Raw genomic sequence first — 22,359 nt, forward strand, 5'->3', positions numbered from 1 at the left:
GGACGCTTTTCTTATCGCACCTATGAGGGTAGCAGAACAGGGTGGGAGAACAAGGTCTTTTAGAATTTATGCCTTGTCAGGGTGTTGGGAAAGCTTTACATTCAAAAGGGGAAGGATCAGATGAACAAAGTGATTAATCTTGCATTTATTCTACTTGGAAGAAGAAAAAAAAACTGTCACTGCTGTTTTTGGTTTAAAGATGACGCATGAAGTCTAGTACAACATGACGTTGAAGGGAAATGTAATTTATACACATTTACATAATTATGATAAAACATCTTGTGCTCTAAAATAAATATGTTTTAAAGTCATAGAAACTACAAACATTGGAAGCATTAAACTTACATTAATCATTATTGGTCTTCAGATGGCTCTTCAAAGCAGTAATTTTTCAAGGTTTCCCCAAGAAAGACAAAGAAAAACTTAACTGAATTATGCTGAATAGATCTGTGGCTGCTAATAGACAACAAAGAAAAATAAAAAAAATAAGTACTTTTGCAACAAAGATGCATAAAGTTATGAGGAGAGATTTCTCCTCCTGCATATTTTTTTTTCAAGTAGAAATACATTTAGCTCCTTATTTAGAAATCATAAAACACCTTGAATTTACAGGAAGGAACCACCCTAAGCTAAAGGAAAATAATCACACAATTTATGCCAAAGCTATTCAAGGACCAATTTGAACACAAAGACAAATATCTACAATGCCAAGGTGACTGAAGCTGTTGTGAGCATCACGTTATAGAAATGCTTGCCTTTGTGTTTTCTGTCAAAACTAAATATGCTATCATGTCGGGATCATGTTAATTCAAAAAATACATTTAGCTTTAAATGTGATTCATATTTTTCCTCTCCAGACCATGTGAAAAAGAGACTTGCAAATTCTAATAGCATTCTAGCTAATTTTCAACTTTAGCCAAAAACATGTTGTGGCAAACTGAGATGTCATACAGTCTATACAGAAAACTATTATACTTAGATTATTGTAGTGTATTTAAATCCTCATAAGACAATTATGGACTGATTATGTGGAGAAAAGAGAGACTTGCACAATCAAAAACATGGCTTGCAAAGCACGGTATTCTGGTCACACAGTAACTGCGAGGAGCATTTGGCCCATGGTCCGGTACTCCCCAGAGCCAAAGGAGAAATGTGAACTTCTGTGTTAGTGCAGCCAGAGTTTAACTGTGTAAAATACAGTTTTTTAGTAATTATTTATTTGCATTAATGTGAATTGCATGATGCATTAGAATCAAAGCACATGGTGCTAAATTATCAGGACTCCCAAGATTCACCTCGTATAGATAACATTTTCTCCTGGGGACCTCACTGGATATATCAGCATTGTTCACTTTGTGAGCTCATTTAAAATTTATATATATACACACACACACACACACACACACACACAGGTAAAAGTGCATGTTCCATCTTGCTCAAAATAGGCTTTTTGCAATAAATAGAAGTCTCTTCACTTTGTTTTATACTAGAATACGCAGCTCTTCTTAATCAATGTGCAAAGGTTGTCTGACAAGTGTTGGTTGTATATGCCTCACCTTTGACCCTGCAGTTGCTCCTCAGTGAAGCCCTCTCTGCTACCTAATCTCAAATGCCTTCCCAGCCCCACTCTAATTCATTACTTCCCCTTCCACTGCCCTGCCAGGGTCACGGTAATGACATGCAATGCGCTGGACCCAGTTATGACCAAGGCCTGCGTTTGATCTTCCATGCATCCCTCTGATATATAAATGTTTTTGTGAAGGCACTGCTATGTGTTGTGCATTTACTATGTCTATTCTTTGGTTGTAAACTTGGACTGTATTTATGGTAATTAACTCAAAAAACAGCCAATCCAGACAGATGTTTTACTCCTGCTTTCTGCTGAAAACGGTGGGCAGTGTTACTGCTGTGATTCAGGCAGGAGAACAATAGTTTCAGCAGAGATGAGTGTGTGAATTATGGTGTCACTGGGAGGACCTTAGTCTATTAAGGACTAGTGGGGAGTTTGATGAAGGTCTTAGGAGAATGAACTTGAATAAAGATGACAAACTGCAACAATTCAGTTTCAGAAGATAAAAATAATTTTGGATGAAAATTAAAAAAAAAACAGCAGGAGTACCAAACTATAAAAATGGACTTCGATTCCCAGGCAGAACAGACACCTTGAGAAATATATGCATCTCTGTCTTGTTCCGCAAGGTGATGTTATCTGAGGTAAACCTTCGCAAGCTCACAGCAAGGTCAGTTAGTTATGTCTCATTTATTGGTATTTAAAATGATTTGCAAATGTGGCCCCCGCATACATAGTTATTAAACACAGGTGTCTCGGATTACTGCCATGGTTCACATATTGCAGATGAAGAATAGGGCTGGTTTTATATTCACTCGTTTGCACAGGCATGACATAATAAGCAATGAAATCAGGACTAATTTGACAGTTAATTTTCTAATGAATAATCTCATGTGTCCTGTGTCTGCTGAGGAAATTTTTATTCCTATGCTGCCATTAGCTTTCTCCTACTTTCTTTTGCTCTACACATCAGGGTGATGTAATAGTTTTTGCCTCAGTTCTCATCTGTGCAGACCAGACTATAAATTCACTATGTGCCCTGATGAGTTTTCTCTTTTGTCTTATTTTTTACCCTAAGTTTAGTGTGTCTGGATCAATTGAATTTGGAAAATTAATACAGCCTATCTGAAATCTATATGAGAAATCACACTAAACATCTATAGCAGAATCCCTTAAAATTGATATTTTTAAAAAGACTAAGAAAAGCATTTAAGTCAACACATTAAGAAATATTTATTTTCTTTTAATATCATGCAAACTCTTGTCAAAGTATTTCCATTTTAAGTTTTAGTGTGAATCTAAAATCTGCTATTGCTGTTGCACCTGAATTTCTCCTTTGCGGGACAATAAAGGCCATTTCTGCTTCTATCCCTTTAACTTATTCTTTTGTCATGCTACAACCAGAAACTTAAAGATATTATATATAAATATATTGTTGTACTTCTATGTGAAGTCTTCTGGAGAATGTCTCTGACCTTAAGCTGCATATTTACAGACTAAAATTTTTTCACATTCTTTGTTACATCAAGGTGTGTCAGAATGGAGAATGGAGAGCATCAAAGTCATACATATGCTTTTATCTAAGACATTTCGTTGAAGCTTTGACCCTATATTTTAAAGCAGTATCAGAACTACAATCTTAAAAAGAATAAAAAACCTGACAAAGGAATGTTGGTTCTGTTCTGGGGACTACTGTGGAACAACTGGAGATTATCGTGCAAAAAAGGATTGTTCATAAGATCAGGAAAATTGCAGATAACCTTGAACATCCTCTTCATGAGACAGTTCCACAACAACACTGTCTTCAGTCAGACGTTTCTCCAGATTTGCAGTAGCACAGACTGCTACAGGAGAGCCTTCCTGCCCACAGCCATCGGCGTCTATAAAAGTCATGGTTTGAGTAACAACAGCATTAAATTTCCTTTCGAGATTAATAAAGTATTTTTTAATTGAATTGAATTTGCATGTTTAGGGTATTTTACTGCTAAGAGGAAGACCTACTATCCAGTCTTATGGTCTTTTCAGTCTCTAGCAGGGTTTTTATGTGATTTCTTCATAATTAACTCCACCGATCTTACAATCAGCTTTACCGCTAAAAAGACAAATTCCTCCAAATGACTCTATAATCATTTTGTTTCATTGTGGAGATGGTGTGTTCAGGGTGATGTGCAGTAACACCTTTCTGCATGTACATAGCATAGCTCTATTTTAGTCTCACCTTACCACAACAACTTCTGCTACATCTCTGGTGTGTTCCCCGAACGGCTTGTGACAAACTGTAGACAGGAACTTTTCTGGTTTACTTATTCCCAGAGTTGCATGAAGGTTGTGCTTGTGTGAATGCTTGTCTAATTATTGTACTTATAGACTTTTTTCGCATAAGCTTTGGATCTCTGCTCTAGAGTCACATGGAGTAGTGATCTCCATGCTTGGTCTGGCAGCTCAGGTGGATAGTCATGTCTTCTTAGGTTTAAATTTCAATTTACTCTTTCTATTATTTAAAGAAATATGAAACACTGCATAGTCTCATGTGTTGAACACCTCCTGCATTAAGTTGAATTTTTATGCCTTTGATACTTGCACTGCAAGTATGATTTGCGTTTGAATATGACCCAAATGCAGAGAAGAGAAAGGGAAGTTATTGATGATTTATTAAAAATTGAGAAACTTGGCAACAAAACAAGGACACATCTGAATACTTTCTGGTGTGTATTGTTCAACATACCTGAATTAAATAATTAGATAATTAAGACTGCAGAAGTTGGCTGCTGGCTGACAAGGTTATCTGTTTGTTTTATTCAGGTTTGTTGGAACGGAGTCAAATCTAAAAATCTGAACTAACGTTTGACACCCGTATCACAAACGATCAAACCTAAGAAAGTAAAACACATCAAACCTTCAGTGGATTTACAGGTAAATGTCACTCTCACAGGAATAAAGCTCATAAAATTAATGAATTCAATAAAATTTCAGTCTACACAGTGACTCAGTGATTTGTCTTCAATAAAACTTGTCTTATATAGGAAGAAGGAATTCTTGCTGATAAAAAGTGCAAAGTCTTTAGCAACATATGTTTCATAAAGTACAATAAAAATTCACAGCCTTTTACCGGTGCTGCCAAACTTCAGTTTGTGTTTGCAGTTATACGTTTAATTGATGCTTGACATCATGTTTCAGGTTGAATAAAAGGCAATATTTGAAACACATATCTATAATAGTCCATCCAAAGTCAAAGATCTTTGCAGTGAAAATTATTGGCATAATGCAAAGAGCTCAGGTTAATGACAGCTGCTCCCATTATATCACATAAAGTTTCATAGTTTCAATAAAGTTGTCCACCATTACTGTGCATTGGCTGCCCCCTTTTTGGGAAATCTAATCCTCGTCATCCTCGTCACATCCGCTTGATGTAGCCGTTGCTTACTCCATCCTCACACGCAATTCCTCATGTGGTTTTTCATTCAGGCGGCTGCCAGAAGCCCTCGCTGTGCCTTCCATAACTCTTACATCCGTGAAAGATTTTTAATTAAAATGAAGACAGCTGGCTGAACTGTGGAGATGTCACAAATAGTTTTCGCCTCCAAAGAAGCCAATCATGCGCTCCAGACATCAGATTGCAGGCAATTTCAGCTTTTTTGAAGAACTTGTTAATCACGTCTTCTGCTTAATTCAATTATCAACAGCTGCAGATTGATGCATCCAAAGATAGCGAGATAGGAAGAAACGGAGAATTCAATTGCTTTCCCTCAACTTATGGGTTGTCATATGTCCCCTTTCTGTATTATATATTGGTATGATGGTGATCCCATGCATTTACTGTATTGGATTTTTTTATTACTCACCTTTGAGCTTGTGCTAAAGAATAGGCAGTGACCCGTCAGAGTGAGCATAAGTGACCTGTTCTTGTGAGTATGAGTGTGTGTGCATTTATACCATTTATAAATACGTGTTATACAAATATGTTTTTGGAAGAGTGACAGTCGGTTTGTCTTGTCGAGATGGTGTGTTTGCCAGGGGTCAGATGGCCAAAGGGGATCTGAGAGTTGATTTGATGTAGCTAAGACATGGGAGAGGTTGACTGCCAGGGTTGAGTGTGGGAGCTGGAGAGTTGGAAGGTCATGTTCATAAATTGTTACCAGTGAGCTGAGGCTTAATTGAAAAAGCTGGAGACGGAAGAGACCCTTGATCTGCGGCCCAAGAGCCCTCCTTTGTGACCTCTATGTCTTCAGTCATTCAAGTGTTCTTGGTTAGTCTTTGACAAGTTTTTCTATGGTTTCACACATTTAAATAATTCGGCGTCTGTTGTTTTTGTTTGTTTTCTCTTTTAGCTTTCAGTTTTGAATGCATTGTTGCTTACAGTTTTTCTATTGAATTTCTCAAATCGCTCCCAGTATTTGAGTAAGAGTAAGTGCAATTCTCAAAACAATATGTACAAAAAGGAAAACACCATGCATTACCTGCAAAAGGTATCTCTTTCTCAAAACCGTTATTTCATTTCTCAGAAGAAAATATGTGTCGATGAACATGCAGTGCCTCAGAATGACAAGTTCTTGTTTTATTGTGTACAGATAAGAAAGTCAATCTTGTTAGTTCTGTTCTCAATATAATTGTGTAATATTGATGGATAGTCGTCCGTTTGTTGAGGAAGTGACACGTTGAATATAATAACTAAGACATGGAAGTGGAAACATTATCTTTTAGGCTGTTCTTCTGATGAGGGCACAAGAACACTTCACTACATTAAAAGAGTCATGAACAGGCTCACTTGCAATAAAGGATCTTTCTCATTTGAGCCAGAACTATGAACATACATAGAGAATGGGTCTCCCAGATTATCAAAGTCTCAAAATGTACGACAACCGCATTCAGAGCTTTGAGAGGCTAAGCTAGTCTCCGGAGTGTCCAATCAACACTCAAGAATCCTCAAGTACTTAGAGTTTATTTAAAAGGGGAAGCTAAGTTAGTCATTAATTCACCCAAATCCACTTACAAGTTTTCTGTTTTTGTGTGTCCCTCCATTAAAATTAAACTCCTATAATATTTTAAAGCAAAAGAAAATGAAGTACCTTCAATTCTCATTGAAGAATTTATTCTAATGCGAAGTGTTAGCAGCTCCAGTTTGTTGTAACATTTTATTTCTTTTATACCTTCATACCTACAAGATCTCTGACCAAATATGTTGGCCTTACTGATAATCATCTGACTCTATCCATCTTTCAGCTGCTGTTTGAGATAACCCCGCTCCTGTGTTGACAAAGCAACGGCTCATTTATAAAGCAGAGCTTCCAGCTTCCCTTCCCCTATGGACACTGAAATCTCTCCACCAAACAAAGCAATCATAAGCATGAATAGGAGTCTGCTGTGAAACTCGATCCAACGTGTCTGTACATTCTGCACAGGTGATACATAGTCGCTGTCTTTTGAAGAGGACCTGTTAGCCGACTGAGCATTTGGCAAGAAAGAAGGGAAATCTGTCATTTCACACAGGGAGGAAATCTATCCCTGGTATTCATTGTTCTGAATGATAGGCAGGAGATGCTTTAACATATCATTTTGACACGCTGGGCGTTATAACACGAACAGTTTTACTCCTGCATTCATTGATGGAAGGAAAGTTCATCTTATGTTACCAACAGGGATAAAAATGTGGTTCTTTTAAATCACATATTTTAAAACGTTGTTTTTCTTTGAAACGGAACAAAAATAACTGTTTTCAAAACCTTTTTCCAAACAGATCTGGAAAGTGTGGTTATTTGTACAAAAAACAAGGAAGGTTTTGAGCAATATTAATTGCAAAATAGCTCAAGTTCAAACAATTCCAACATATTAATATGTATTGATCTAAACCAATACATTGATTGATTGATTGATTGACTGTATTTTTAGAAGCCTTGTTCTTTTCACTGTTGCCATGCAGCACAAAAGGTCCTCGGTTTGAATCCCGAAATGCTAGTTCAATTGAATACGTTAAATTTCCTTTTAGGTGTGAGTGAGTATGTTGCCAATTGATGCACAACACAAATTATTGCAAGGGTTGACAGTGCACAGGTCTGTATGCTGGAAAAAGAGATTTTTTTTCTCATGCTTTTTAAACCCAGCCTAAGTGCACCTGCCTGGTAAAGGGTGATTTGAGATCTGAGCATGAACCAATGGAAAAGATACCGATCTTTGTTTTTTTCCTCTTCTTCAAAGGCAAGTGCAACAGACCGATAATGTAGCACAACAGCCCATATCCTCCAAACATAAGCAAACCACAACCGATGAGTCAATGATTTAATGATAAAATCAAATCTTAAACAGAGACATGCCCCTATCTGAATTACCTGCAACCAAAAATGGATAATACTGGAACAGTAATCTTTCTGTATCATACAGACTATTTCTCTCCAGACAACTGAGAAAAACCGAAGCTCTTGTAGTTACAGAGAACAATCTTAACAAAACGTTTGTACAGAAAGTCATTTTTGGGGGCTGGGGAAGTGTAAATAATTCTGTTTTTCAACATTAGATTGATCAATTTTCTTTTGAGAAATATCCCTGTTGATATTATCCATTGGAATATTGTGCACTGCATGAAAGGTCAGGGTATTGTCCCTGTATTGTTTGGTGAAGCTTTATTTTAAATGAGCCTGAAAACACCTGTTTCTCTTTCCATAAAGCATGTCTGTTATAAGAGAGATGTTCATGCCTCCATATGTCGAAGGATTTTTACACTTTTCAACCATGTTAAAGCTCTTCCTTGTCAGTATGTCAGCCATCTGCTTTAGAACAGTTTTAAGGGTGTTGGGGGTGGGACTGATGACATTTTATGACTCAGAGGTGTGAAACTCACCCCCTCTTTTACCCCAGATGCTTGTGTGCCATCTCCTCGTCCACTGTGTCCACCTGAGGTCCCAGGACAGCAGTTACGGAGGGTGATTGCTCAGCTCTGGTCTTCTGGCTGCCTCTTCGTTTGGGTGCAACAGAAACAATCCCATTAAGTGGTGGATCGCCTTTCACACAGATTACTGAGCATCTGGCAGTCCTGCTGGAGAGGGGGACAGAAACTGATTTTAGATCATGAGGTTACAATGTTGGGGAAAAAAGATGCAGATTAAAAACCTGAATCAGATTCACCTCTTATAAACAAAAAAACATATTTAAACAGATTTAAATTACTCAGGCTCATTTAAATTACTTTATTATTAGACTTCTATATTTAGAAATAAGGGAGGTAGATTTTCTTACATTTCCCAGCTTTATAATGTAAAAAAAAATCTAAATAAAGGCAAACTGATGGAAAAAAAACAACTAGTTGTACAATTTGCTAAACATACATTTTTATTTTAAAATAAAATTATTACTAAAGAAATAGTGCAGAGACTACAATAACCATGTGTCATATAACACGCACATAAACATTTCAGATGAAAACATCAGCCTTTTCTTTTTAAAATCTAAATTCTTTAAATTGGGAAAAAAAAAATCCCCAATGACCACAAGAGTTTGCCAATATTATGCTGGTCTCTTTCTTTTTCTCTTTGTTGTCTCACATCTTTCAATATGCCTCCGATGCTTCATACAATCCAGTTCTTCAGATTGGTGTTGTGTTCTGGTCTCTGTGGGGCTTTGGGCCAAAGCGATGCTGACTCACTTTAACCCCGGGTGAAAGGTGAGAACTCTGAGAACAGAGCGTTCTGGTCTGCTAGAGAAGACCTGCGTGCTCTGTTCTGCATGCTTGAGTTTGGGAAAAGGGGGTGACACGATGATGAAGAGCGAAGAATAGGTGACTAAAACAGAGTAATGAGAGAAAAGGATTAGTGAGTGAAGACAAATGAGGGAGATTTAATGGTATAATCAGGGAGAATAAAAAAAACCCATCAGTGATTAAAACTTTGTATCAACCACATTGTAACAAATTTGTTACTGAAGTACAAAAAAAACCTCGTGGTTTTTTCCATCTCATTCCTAGGTCAAATGATGCACAGTGTGAATTTGTTTTGTAGAATTTCTGGTCCAGCATTTTAAACAGACTGTCTTTTATGAGGCAAGTTAAGATAAAAACATGTAGGAACATATTTTTTTTACGTCATAAAAGGAGTAATATTGTCATACCAGTCCCTTCATCTTACATATTGGAGAAGAAAAAATGGACTCTGAACATGTACCTCTACAGGCTTACATGTGTTAAGACTGGGATGTAATTCAGAAATAATTGATAAACCAATCATGGAAGGACATCACTATGTTGCAACCTATTTTTGTAAAAAAAATAAAATAAAAAATAAATAAATCCAACACGATTTGCTGTCAGTAGTGCTGTTGATCGTTTTCTGAACCCAAAGTTTCTTCTGCTGGTCAATCTTAGCCCAAACATTAGAATGAAGATTTTCATCACCTCTGACCTTCAGTGAAGAGCACACCTCGGGGACTTCTGGTTGTTGCTTTAACATTAGAATTTCAACCACATTCGTAATGCTCTCTTCTCCATTGTTAATATAAAAAATAATTCCGTTTTTGACAGGAATAATATATCTCTGACGCACATTGCAACTGTAAGCACAAGTTAAGATTTGCCTAAATAAAGGTGCAGAGGTCTTGGTCGGACATCTTGACAGGTTTGTGATTATTGCAACAGATTCAGGGGTGTATGGTCTTTTGTTGAGTGGTATTATTGAGTGTGTTGAGTACCTGCCAAGTATCTCGCCTTTGTTCAACCTGGCACATCGCTCACATTAATTAACATTTCCTTCCTCATGAACCAGGACAAGGTCCCACAGAGGGGTTCAAATATCTCACTCTTCCCAAGATCCATTGTCCTCTGTACCACATGTGTTGAAACACCAGTAGGTTCAGAGCACATGATCTTACATGTAACATGTGGTCCACCAAATCCAACATCTTGTTGTTCATTCTTTTGTTGCAGCCAGAGATGACTACACTGACCACATGGTGATATAGTAGAAAAACCTTCCTTTGCTTCTGGTAACCACAAACTAATAACTAACAAGAAATGATTGGTTTTTATTATTAATTGTATTATGATTGTATAGTTATCTTTGTCTTAGTTGTCTTTAAGCATGTATTTATATGTATCAATAATTAGATCAATTAGACAATTAGATCATTCCTGCGCTGTGAGAGGAATTTTCCCAACAGCAAAATTTGAAACGTCCCTCTCCCTAGCAGCACTCTTCTGCTCAATCGTGATCATTTCAAGCTGTTTTAAATAAGCCAGAAAACGTAGAGCATTCGCTGGGTCCAACTTGGGGTCCCATTCCAGCAGGAAAACCTCATAAGTGACATGTCAAGCATATATATTGGAATTATGTCAAGACCTCTTCAACCTATTTCTGTGACTGAGTCCAGCTCCACACAGGAAGGTTATTTCAGCTGCTTGTATCCAGGATCTCATTCTTTCTTTTGTGATCTGTATTTTATGATCATTTTTGGTTAAGCCTTATCTTCACCATAACAAACCAAAGCAGTAGATATTAATCAACAATTATAAGATGTCTTTCTTTTCAAAAGGCCAGGTAATGTTTGTGCCTCTAAACCTGTTTTATGTAACTAGACTGAGGGCAAAAATGGATCTTTGTAAAGACCAGAAACCCTTGATCTGTGGAATAAGAGAAAATAGTTGCAATCAGTTTAACTCAGAAGTTTGGGTTTGAAGACTCATATCAATTACTCATTTAGTTTAACATTTTCATTTAACTCACAATTATGAAAGGAATTACAATAATCCACCTGTAAATAACCACTTTGTTTTATTTTTCTGTTGACGTTTCAACTATTTGTTTTACACTTACTGCAGTTTATGTTAAAACCTCTAAATGTTGCCACTAGAAAATTTTGAAGAATTTGTCATCTCCTTATTTTATGAGTAGATCTTTCACAAATAACTTGAGTGTATGAGCTCCATAGCTGTCAACCACAGCTTACTGTAAATTACTTCTCACTCCCATTTCAAATTCATATGGTGGTTAGACAGGTTAAATTATTTTATATATGTCACACTGTAACCACGCTGTTATTTGACATTTGTCCTTTTTTTCTGTTGAGAAATGATGAAGAATGTGACGGCTTTTTAGAATTAGGGGCTATTTGAAGAGTAGAGCATACCTAAAAAATATGTACAGCAAAATAACAATATAAAGTTGCCAACATGCCTCGTGGCTGTCTTCAGAACAAAACAGATGCGCTGTAATTTATGGCCACTTTCTGTGATTGGAGGAGAGAGCTTTGAATCGATCTGGGACCTCTCTCTTTCACCTGTTAAGAGCTTTCCTCGTAATTGGCCACCGGCATCATGGCTACTGCCAAATCTACGGCCTCCTCTGTTGCACAATAGTATGTTGGAGTATGTGTAAACTATGCCTATTTTTCTTCTGCTCTGACCATTGATTTTTAAATTAAGTATCAAAGAAAATCAATAGTAATCAACAAATAGTAGGCAACACGCAGTAGTGTCAGATCCCTGGGGCAGAGCTTAATCATTTTAGATGCCTGCCACAACACAGGGACAAAGGATGCACAGAAAAGTTGGGCACCTGGTAGAAACAGAAAGTGAAGTTGGATGAGACATTTGTCATTAGAAAAGAAGTGAGATAAGGAAAAAGGATTGGCAGGCTCTGCCTCCACAAACCCGAACATTTCCTTTTCTTTCCTTTTCCTCACTGCTATTCCTACTTTTCTCTGAACTGTGACAGATCATTCACCCATAGTTTGGGGCGATTCGTGTAAAAACATTACAGTATCCATCAGGCTGGAGATCTAGTTACACCAAAACAAGGCTTTTCCAAAGGAATCTGTCAAAAATACTTAATCATTTTCTAAGCAAACTGTGGAGCTAGTAGACCACCTGCCATTCACTGTCAACACTTAGTCGTCTATCACAGTCACATGTATCTGTACCTGAATGTTGAGTCAATGTTAAATCCAAACAAGTGACAAAGTGTGACCAAACCCTAAATGAATGACACATAAAATTGCTACCCACATGTTAAACTTTCTTAGTTTGCAATGTGGGTATAACAATGGAACCACTATCTGTTCGCACCCTTGTTTCACAAAAAACAAAAAGTATATTCATGAACTAAAATGTTTTATTTTATGTGGTTGACTGCAGTAAATACATGCAGATGCAAAAACACAATTTGCTATTATTTTTGTGTGCAGCAAATTGCTGTTTTCTCAATTTCAGTTTATCAGCTTGTTTCATTCAGAGGAGTTTAATAACCACACCTGCGGTACCTGTATCTCAGCAGCTTTTGAGTCATAAGTAGAACAAAACTTTTAATTTCAGGATTGTGTAGCGATCAGATCAGTGCTGAGAACTGTAGGATTTCTTCTTGAGACTGTGGGATATGGGCATGTAAACATTCAGAGGTGATAGGATAAAATTACACAACAACCCTCAGCTGCTACTGTCAAAGTGCATGTCATTGCTGGAGTCATTTCCTGTACACTGATGGTTTGATAGCAAAGTTGACTCTCGCCCTTTTCTGTGGAAGTGGGAAAAATTTAGGCAACACTAACAAACAGAATTATAATTTCTCATATAGGTTAAGATAGACTGAAGCATTGTTATATCTTTTTTTTGTTTAAAATTCTGTAAAATGTTATCTAAAAGATACACCCACATGTTAAAAACGTCTTAAAACTAGTACAGTTTTCCCTCAGACAGTTTGAAGCCCCTTTAATATGTGCCTGGACAGTGTGTTTGGCTCTATAGACTATAGTGCAATTTAACGCTGACCCTCCCCCTCTTGTTGCTTTGCATTGCTGGTCAGTTGGGTGAAAACAGGGCTACTAAACTTTTCCCTCAGGAAAAAAAATCAGCTACTGGAAAAAACATAGACTTAGCCTTTATGTGGAAACCTATGAGATCTCTCAGCAGTTAAATAAATTATTGTCATTTCATGTTACTTCAGGGACTGTTGGTAACAGTTTTGGTTTTTTATTTTAAATAGAAAAACTTAATCCAGACCGAGTTTTATCTAATTATCCAATATGTATTTTTATTTCTTCTTGTTTTGCACCATCGTTCTCTTGTGTGTGTGTGTGTGTGTGTGTGTGTGTGTGTGTGTGTGTGTGTGTACCACACTTAGTGTCTTTGAGCTCAAAAATACATTTAGCTTCTCTTCAAATACAATAGATTTTATTGTGATTCTCTTTTGCTTTATGTTTTTGTAGAAGTAAGTAAAGCTTTGTTAAAACTGTGATATTTGAATGAAAGTTTCAATTTATTACAATCTCGCTCTGGTCCATGCCTGGTTCTGGTGGTATCCGAAATTATTTCAGTAATATAGTTTTAAAACTGTATTACTGAAAAGAAGGATATGAAAGATGAACTTTTTACAGTGGTTCTATCCTATTCTATCCAATTTCAGACCAAACATTAATAACTCTAGATCATGTGAAATATATCTATTTATCTATTTATCTCTATTTAGTCTGAATACAAACAGGGGAAAAAAGAAATTCTGCACCACATTTCAAGCAACACTTTCCAAGTAAATTTTTGGTGAACCTAAAGTGCCATTTGTGCCAAGTTTCACGGTTCCAGCTACGATGTCTGTCCTTCCAGCCTCCCCTCCGTCTCTGCATCCACCACCACCCACCTTACCACCAGAGCAGGCTGCAGTGCCAGGCCTCCCTCCAGGCTACAGTGCTGCAAAAGTGACAACATAAGGTCCATTCTGTTCCCTGTCACTCACAGCCTCAGGCCCACTGTTAAATGGAAAAGGCTTTTAGAGGCTGTAAATGGGGAATGGAGGGAGAGAGGTAGGTGGGTCACAGTGGACATGTTAGCCTTTGTGTGCCTGTGTGTGTGTGTTTGTACATCTGCTACGCACAGATGCATTATAGTATATGTGGACTTTTAGGTATGTGTGTGTGCGTTAGTGTGTGTGTGCGTTTGCGTGTGTGTGTGTGAGCAGGCTCGCACCAGGGAGTTGAAGAGATTTGTGCATAAATGAGGCTGGATTAGCCTGTAAATTAGTCTTTCAGGGTGACCTGTGACTATCCAAAGACTTTCAGTGTTTTAGTATTACAGAGCTGTGTTTTTGTCTCATTTTTGATAGGCTTTCTCTGCAGCTTCTAAGAATTTCCATACCTCAGTCTGCTTATTTCTACATTATAATAAGCACTTGTTGGATTCTGGTAGCATTATCACAACTGTATTACTTCTGCTAAAAGTAATACATTTGAAAGTGTATTTATTTTCTCTAACATTAACATCTATAGTTTAGGATATTATGTTTTCCCTTGGCCAGAACAGGTAAAGAGAGAAAAGAATGGCACTGTTTGCATAGTCTATGTGAAACAATTGACATTGTCTTTTGAGCAGCCTTAAAAACCCACTCAGTCAGAGATTTCTTTGTGACAGAGACATACCACACAAAGAGGTGAATGTGAGGACAGCTTTGATTAATTGATTATTGGTTGTAATATTTATAAGGCATGGTTGGTAAAGTCTACTAATAATGTATTACTTTGCAATTGGTGCTGACTTAATGAGCCTGGCAAAATTATTAATGCTACTTGCCATGTTTCACAATTTGCCTCATTAAAATCACCAAAGTCTGTACATTTTATTTGAATTTTATGTTTATAGATGCAAAATAGTTCATAACTGTGAAGTGGAAGAGAAAGGATACATTATCTTCAAATTTTTGCAGATAAAAATATGTGTAGTCTATATTTATGTTTAGTGCTCTTTACTCTAACATGCTCTATGAATTTCCTTTAGAGGTACTGGAGTCCACCTGTGTGTAATTTTATATAGGAAGGCCTCCTTATTTGGTTGTTTGTATGTAGGGGTAATGTTAGTATGGTTTGAAACAATTAATTATCGTCACATTTTTCCTACTGAACTGTATGTTGTTGCAACATAATCAATATGAGTAACTTTATTGATTGTAATCATCATCAGCTTTATTAAATAGGTCCATAGAAAAATACTAATAATTAAACAATTTCAAAAATCAATCACATAAAAAGACAATAATCACATGTACAAGTCACTGATTTACAGAAAGGCCAGACCGCCAGTGATTCCATATTCTAGACTTAGACCTGACTGAGTCACTTTGTAATTTAAATAAAAGTGCAGATGAAAAAGCTACTTTTAAAAACAATTTCTTGCTACTTCATCATAACCACGCTGGAGGTGGATGTATTTTTGCATGAGAGAATGAAGGATTAGCTGCAGTGTGTCATGCTGTTGTCAGCGGTAGGCGTGATGATCGTCAGCTGAAGGCTCTCACCTGTCACTGCCAAGGCAAAGTTTGGGGACTGCTGGCGCCGGCCCAGTCTAAACAGGAGTCAGTCCTCTCTGCCTCAACAGGTCTGCTTCAAAGAACGCTCCTCTCAGGGAGGGTAAAAGAAACAAAACTTCAGTTAGGATATTCACAAGCACAGAGTCACCTTGATCTTTCACTCTCCCGCATCTTGTTCATGCATCCTGCTGCATGCGTGCTCTCCCTGTTTGTTTGTGACTGGTTTGAAACTTTTAACACCCTGTTTATCCTGTTTTTGGGCATTAGGCAAAATCTATTGTAGCTACTTAGCGCATGCAAGTCCTAATATTTGTTGCATGATGTGTTAATATTATGGTAAACTAACAAACTGGTATGTTTTATGGTATCAGACACTAAGACAACCCCTCTTCTTCGGCTTTGTCTCCAGCGTGACCCTTCAAGGCTCCGTTTCTGGCTCCTGCCCTGGTGTGTGTGTGTGCATGTGTGTGTATCTGAGCTAGATGTGATGGTGGAGAAAAACCATCTGTTTGGCTGGAATCTGTGTGCTTGATATCCCCTCTGTCTCTGTGGCTGCCCTGCAGATGTTTTGGTTGTTTTTAAGCACCACTTTGTTTTTGATTCCTCGTCGTCTGTTTAGAAATGGAGGGATTACGTTCCATCCACTATTGGACATTTGCAGAAGTGTAAGTTAAGCCCACGTGTTGCACCCATGCCATAAAACCGTCTGAACTTTCCACTCATTTTGTGGTACCACACACAGATTCACAGTCATGTCTTTGGAATACAAGACAAAATTCGTCCAAGTGCACAGTACTGAAAGGATTCCAAATGTGTGCAAGACAGATACATATGATCTGCTTTTCATTGGCGGAGAATAAATTTCGTCTTTTGTAGTCACCAGTAAATGCGTGGAGATGTCGACATACTCTGTTGGCCTTTTTGATTGTCATTATAATGTTCCCTCTCACTGAGTAATGTAGCGACATGTCACTTTTTTTGTTGTTGTCTTTTGTATTGTTAGCCTCACACAAAAATGAACCAAATAAGATTTCAAGCCCTATCTTTTAGTTTTATAATACTTGGCGTGCGTGCATCCTGAAATATTTCACTGTTGTTTTATACTTGTACAGATGCAGATGTATATCTATGGAGCAGAAGTGCAGAACTCGTAATTCTGTCGCACAGCTCTTAAAAAGAAGACAAGTGAAGTGACACCATGATGGAAGAATAGGACAAAGAACAAAGTGAAGCTAAGTGTTGAAGACTCTCCCCTATCATTAAAATGTGTTCGGTATGGAGTTTTTCAGTCAACTGCAATGAGAATATAAAAAGAAAAGTGGATCAAATAAAAGCTTTATAAAGTGAAATATTGATAAGGTATATAGTTGAATCTTTGTAATATATCACTTGAAAGGACACTTGTAACAAAACTGGGACAAAATGAACAAGCTGAAATCCAACTTGGCTGCTAAAAGCATTCAAACAGAGCTTCACTCAGAGTTCACATGAAAACAAACCCATAGCAGTCACCACAAAAGTCTCTGTAGCAACACACTTTCAACTGTACATTTTCAGAAAAAAAAGTTTTAAAAGTAAAAATACTAGCGCTACATCACAAAATTCGCTCTTAACTGCAGTTCATCCAGGAACTTAAATACCTTTTATATAAGCCCTGTCTATATAAAAGGTATTTATATAGACACCTTTTATATAAATACCTTTATATAAAAGGTATTTTATATAAATAAAATACCTTTTATTTATATAAAATAAATAAAAGGTTACTAATGTCAATGTTAATATTAACAAATACATCAAAAGCTAGTTTTCTAAATATTTATCCAAGACTGTAGATTTATTACATTTGCTTACAGATATTTATTTTCATACAGATAGCTTATTGGTTTATTTTATATTCTCTTCTTTTTGCATTTCAACTTTGTGTAGCATTGAATAAAGAAAAAAATGCAAATGTTTATTACCTCAATAAAACTGTACTGGAAAAGTACAAAAGGTCCACTACAAACAGAGGCACAAAGTTACCAAACTGTCATTTTGTGTACTGCTACACCCTGAACTCTGAAATACTTTCCTCATGTTTTAAACTTCATAATGGGATTTTACAATCAGGAACAACAACCAGGCATAGAATATGGAAGTGCTTCAAAATCTAAAGAAAAATTGTAAGAGGCTTAAACAAATATTAACTACTAGCTCTACTAATATTATAAAGATGCCTGTCTTCTTCATGGAAAGTAAACCTGTGTATTTTCAAGTTTTACCACATACTCTTAGTTGGATTTATATACAAACTTTGACTCGGCCATTCTACCACTTGAATATGATTTTAGCTAAGTGACACAATTGCAGTTCTGGCTGCTCTAACCTAAAGTCCACTTAAGGTTTTCTTACAGGACTTCTCTATATTTATCTCCATACAACTTTGATGAGCTTCTTTGTACCTCCTGAAATCCATGACCAGAGAATGATGCTGCCACCAGAGATTCTTACTGTGGGGGATAAAATGTTCATGTGTTATTTTTTGACTGTACATATTTCTTTGCATGTAAGGCAGAAAATTAAGCTTTGCAAATCACCTGACCAGAACACCTTCCTGACAAGTTGTAATATGAAGAATATGACATTGTTTGCTTCTTGCATCTTATTTTCACACTACACTAGTACTCTGCTCTTCAATCATCTGCCTTTTGCTATCAATCTTTGAAGGGAATAAGCAGACTGGGCAAATCCTCTGGCATCTGTTGGATCCAGTTTATCTTCCTTAGAGCCTCTTTACCTCAGTATTAGTGGGATCTCAGTGAAAAGTCTTATCTGTCAAAGTCCAGGCGAGGTTATCAATCCTGACCTGTCTCAGGCTCTGGGACCTCAGACCTCACACAGGCTGGTGGAAAGAGGGGATGTTGCAGTTAGAGCTTGTTATTCCCCTGACTAGAAAGAATTATACAGCAGAAGTATTCAGGTAACTAAGCTAAAAAAAAAACACATTTAAAAGTAATTTTGAATCATCCCTATCGCTTTCATTTCATCAGACACATTTGTGTTAATTGAAATTCCCCCTACAGTATCTGCGCTCCGCTCAACTATCCAGGTACAAATTAGTTAATTGTTATTCTTGTCAGAGAGAGGTCAGAAGCCTACACTTGCTCCATGTGTTTTGAGTTGGCCTGAGTGGCGAGCGCCGCGGTTAGTGTTGACTCTCCTGGTGAAAAGTGGCCTTGATCCATCTCAGCGTGGTCACTTCCAGGTCAGGCTGTAGGCAGAGTCGGCGCAGGGCGTGGAGGGGGGAAAGCAGGATATCAGAGACAGGCCAAATAAACAAACCCGTCAGCCGTAGCAGGGCCCTTTGACCTCCACTGCCCCATCTGTTTTCTTATCTACACCGCTGCTAATACTGAGAACAAGTGACACCTCTCTCTGGCAAGCACTGACTGTTTTCCTTCCACTTAGCTGCAGCAGATCTGCACTTGGTGAGGAATACAATATCCTATAACAAGTAGAGACAGAGTTATGTTGGCATAAGAAACCGTTCTTATCTAGAATGAGAAAAACATCATTAGGCTTTTCAGATTTTGTCATGTAAATACACTATATGGATGAAATGAGCTTCCTTCTTTTTTTGAAGACTTGAAGTCAAAGACAAATAAATCCTGTTTGATTTCACTTTGCAACACGGGGATCTTTCTTAACAGCTGCTGTGGCATTTCAATAAAATACAGCAGATTTGTGATGAATGGGAGGTCTCATAGACATTTTTGTAAAAAAGCAATAGATGAAAAAAAAAAAAAAAAAAACACCAGCTGGGCTGCTGGACAGTAACATGATGTGTGGCCAGTGGCACCAAAACCTTGTTACTCCCGTTTCCACCCTTTGTACTTTGTCAGGAAGGTCAGACAAGATAGATTACTATTGTGTTTATACCCAGACACTTTAACCTATCCTTCGTTCTCCACCCTCTCTCCAGCTGTTGCTACAGATTTGCTATAAAAGCCGCTAAGAACATTCTGCATGTGGAGGAGTGGAGAAGATAGGTGGCTGATGGTGCCAGTCAAATTTCAGGGGAGGAGTAGGGATCTTTTAATGATTCTCCCAGGAGACCAGAAGGGACAGACTGAAGAGCCGGACCAGTGATGGGTATGAGATGCTGGAGGCAAAGGTTTGTGTAGTCGGCAGAATGAAGAGCGGGAAGGGAGAATGGCGGATGGGGGGTCTAAAACAAGCTGTCACATGGCAGGAGAAATCTGCCCCAGTTAGTCACATCTGCCGATGGGCACAAGGACGATGCCTGAGGGCTGCCAAGTCAAAGGTCAAAACATGGCCCTGCAGAGCATTCAGATCATATATCAAACCCAGTCAATAAACTGGCTGCTGTCACTGTTACAAACACCAGTACTGGTGTCTTCTATTCTACAGACTCCTTTCAAATGGAATCACTGCGATTTACAGTTTACTTGCTTCATTTTCAGGTTGCTTTTCTGGTTGTATTCTTTTTACAATCTTTGTTTGATTATTTCATTTAATTAGCCAGTCTTTCCTTACAACAAAACAAACGAAAACAACCTGACAAATGATTAAGATCTCATTTCAGAGAGCTTACACTTCAGTATGTTGGTTTCAGGTTTGCTTGGGTAGCTCAGAATTTGATTTGTTTCTATTTGAAGGACTTTAAAATAGTTTGGCTTTGTAAACTTCTGAACTCCTTGGTCTCCAACACACCGTTTTTGCATTTTTCTTTTAATACAGTGAGCTTATTGGGAAGATGATTCCTTGTTATGCAGCCCCTTGTCATGTTAAGATAACTGACAAATCAAAAATAGTTATCTCATTTCCTTTGGCCAAACAACAATCTCTCATGTTCTGGAGCCACTTCACTGTGAAGTTTATTTTTTCTAAATAATCTGATCTGATGAAAAGCAAAGAAAGTGAAGAATGCAGCCAATCCCTCCAACCCCCCACTACGCCTCCACCAGCCCTCAACCCTCCGGTCTTTCTGACCCTGTTCTGCTCTACCCATCTGCTAATCGGGCAAAGCCCATGACCCCCCAGTGCAGCTCCCTTGGTGACTAGTAATGGTTTATTTTGTGTCAAAGTGCATTTTGGTGTTACTCTACTCAGACCTGCAGGACAAATTCAGCAGTTGTGCAACCCAAACCTGTCATGAGCTCACATGTTTATAACGTTGGCATGCTATTGTTTGTGACACCTTTCAAATAAAAGGTAGCCAAGATGGACAGTGTTTACAGGATGCTGGGAGCTGCTAGAGGCTGTGGTTGGCAACTTTGTCTGTTGGGCTGGGGTTTGGAGGCAGATTTGACAGCTGCTGAGCCTATCCGTGCCTGCCCTGTGCAGCCCAAAGGTGCCTGGCATGACACTTCAGGGTCGCCATGTCTTCTACTTTGTTATAGCAAAAGGTGTTGCTTTGAAGAATGTACAGTGTTTTGCGCTTAGTGCCCTTTAACGTTTTACACATTTTATCACATTACAGTCTCACCGATATCTCTAATTAATCAAGACTGTTATTGACCAGCTGAAAATACACGTTACTTTCAGCTGAAAGGAAAATGTTTGGTTTGAGCTGAAAATCTCTGCCATTTTTTCAGAGTTGCCATGGGACCCATTGACTACTTCTCTCACTGATGACCTCATTGACCAACCTGTCAATGTCAGTGGATGACTTTGATTTGGTGAGTCTGCAGTTTTTCCATGCGTCTTCCATTTTCAGATAGTTAAATTGGTTAATGACGTATAACTTAACCCTGATTTAAAGTTCTCAATATTTTATGGCTTAGTTATCTGGTGTCTGGTGGCCTTGATGGCATCCACTGATGCTTACAAATGTTCACTAACAAACTTTGTCCTATTAAAAGTGTGTGTTTGCAACAGTACAAAAAACATAATAGTTAAGGAAATTTCAATACTTTAAATACAAATAGATCTATTTTCTGAATTGCACATTACTTTATGCACTGCTGCATTTGTTTTGTAAATTTATCCTTGAAACAAGGATTTAAAACAGAATCCTCTTCTTGTGTTGAATATGAGCAGCTCTCTAAAATCTCTAAAATGTTGATTTTACTCGCACTTCCAGCACTTCCTTTCCAACTCAGCACCTCTAACACAGCAAAAAAACAATCCTACCCTGATAATATAAAAAGAAATCTACAAAACACAACAGTTTTTTGTTGTTTTTATCATAGTTCTGTTTTTGTGTTTGCATTGCTATCATTATTTATGTTGAAATATAACTGACACTGAGTCAGTTTCCATCCCCCGGTGTGTCAAATGTGCTGTAACATTAGCAGGTTTGCCCCCTTCTGCGACTCCCACTGGTCTGCTCTGTTTGGTGACCATCTGTTGCCTGAAATCTTACAGGATGATCATCCTTTTCTCCTCCTTCTCCTTCATTATCTGTCCTCTGCTCTCCCATTTCTCCTCCTCCTCCCCTATAGTTTTCTGTTCTATATTTCGCTAGCCTTCCTCTACTTCCTCCACCCATAGTGTCAGCTAATTAGTAAGGGGAGGTGG

General features: G+C 37.8%; 1 long non-coding RNA gene across 1 annotated transcript in view; it reads left to right on the forward strand.

Annotated features, from left to right (window-relative positions):
• The window catches only part of LOC122845685, a 45,785-nt gene extending 24,267 nt beyond the window's left edge, over window positions 1–21,518 (forward strand). The window contains exons 2-4 of the long non-coding RNA XR_006373107.1: window positions 16,947–17,107; window positions 19,799–19,990; window positions 21,435–21,518. This is a non-coding gene — a long non-coding RNA (uncharacterized LOC122845685). The remainder of the gene's footprint in view (window positions 1–16,946; window positions 17,108–19,798; window positions 19,991–21,434) is intronic.
• The last annotated feature ends 841 nt before the right edge of the window (window positions 21,519–22,359 follow it).

The sequence above is a fragment of the Gambusia affinis genome, linkage group LG02 (assembly GCF_019740435.1).
Source record: "Gambusia affinis linkage group LG02, SWU_Gaff_1.0, whole genome shotgun sequence".
Classification (NCBI taxonomy): domain Eukaryota; kingdom Metazoa; phylum Chordata; class Actinopteri; order Cyprinodontiformes; family Poeciliidae; genus Gambusia; species Gambusia affinis.